The sequence below is a fragment of the Quercus suber genome, unplaced genomic scaffold, assembly GCF_002906115.3.
Source record: "Quercus suber isolate HL8 unplaced genomic scaffold, Cork oak 2.0 scaffold_537, whole genome shotgun sequence".
Lineage (NCBI taxonomy): Eukaryota > Viridiplantae > Streptophyta > Magnoliopsida > Fagales > Fagaceae > Quercus > Quercus suber.
In genome coordinates this window covers 540,536-541,905 of record NW_027069985.1, presented here as the reverse complement: position 1 = coordinate 541,905, position 1,370 = coordinate 540,536, and the positions used below count along the sequence as shown (strand labels likewise).

The 1,370-nt window shown below is 35.6% G+C and overlaps 1 long non-coding RNA gene across 1 annotated transcript; it reads left to right on the top strand.

Annotated features, from left to right (window-relative positions):
- Nucleotides 1–41: 41 nt before the first annotated feature.
- On the top strand, nt 42–1,364 carry LOC112000794 (uncharacterized). Its single transcript, XR_010625147.1, has 4 exons — nt 42–126; nt 243–322; nt 442–715; nt 818–1,364. It is a non-coding gene; the product is annotated as an uncharacterized LOC112000794 (long non-coding RNA).
- The last annotated feature ends 6 nt before the right edge of the window (nt 1,365–1,370 follow it).

Here is a 1,370-nt window from a genome sequence, read left to right as displayed (position 1 = left end):
TGTTTATATCCCTCCCCTCCCCCCCTCCCCCCTTCCTGATTAGGTTCTTATGATGAAAAAGGAACTTGAAAAGGATCTAGCACTTGCACGCGAAAACTGGGATAGGTTTCTTCCGAAATTCAAGAAGTACTTCATCTACTACATTTTTTGTTGTATATATTATATATATAATCAATTTCTTGCAGTTTCTTCTGTCCTTAATATTTCCTCTATTTTAAATTTCCCTAATAACTTTTACTCAGGAAAAATGTCAAACAAAAAGTTAAGACTAAAAGAGAAGAAAACATATACACCTTTCCCTCCTCCACAACAACCTAGCAAGGTGAGTTTTGATCCTCATGTGATTCCCTTCTATGGTATTTAGATAGAACATTGTGTGCCAATTTTTATTAATATTTTTCACCATTACTTGTCAAAAATAATGATTTATGGTATTTTCAGATTGATGAACAATTGGCAAATGAAGAATTCATCATGTCTCTGAAAAAGAAATCATCAAAGAAGTGGCAAGAGAAACAGGAGAAGCAGACAGAGAAAACCACAGAAAACAAAAGAAAAGGAGAAGCTGCATTTATTCCCCCAGAGGTTGTATTCTAAGGCACTTTATACTCAATCGTCTTCATTCTAGCGCTGATGAACTTTAGGTCAAATGGCTCCTCTTGGTGTTTCCAACAGAGAAATCTAGGGTTTGAATCCCTTCTCCACTACTTCAAATGTATTAAAAATTGTTACCATTTTATTGACATTTTGAGACTAACTCTTTACTTAATTTTATATCCCAATGACTTTTTATCAATTTTGATTTGACAAATCTCAGGAACCAAGAAAGATGGATACAAAATCTGAGGGTGATAATAAAGATATGGCAACCATGGCCATGTCTCTGGATGTATATAGGATCATGATACCATGAGACTTGGCTTGTCTTACTTCTAGGACTTTTCTATTTTAATGTAATTGCTTGGACTGGTTATTCTACAAAAAAAGGCAGAGGAGTTTGGGAAGCAAAAATCGGTTGAGAATATTGAAACTGAAGCCTATATTGCTGCAGTTGGGGAACCTTCAAAAAAGAAATCCAAGGGTGCAGAATCTAGAGCATGATGAATGTTAATGCAGAAGCTTATATTGCAGCCTTGACAGTCTTATACTGCAGCCAAGCTTGTATCCATGGTTCTTAGATGTCAGGAACAATGAATCAGGCTTTAAATTTTGCTTGTATGAGAACCCATTTATTGAAGAAGAAAATCCCCTTCAAGGCCTAACATTTTTGGGGAATAGAGAGAGCATCAAGACCCATTTCTTTGAACTTTTCAATAACAAACCTACATTTTAAATTTCTGTGGCCATGATCATCAGATTCAGAGAGGGGG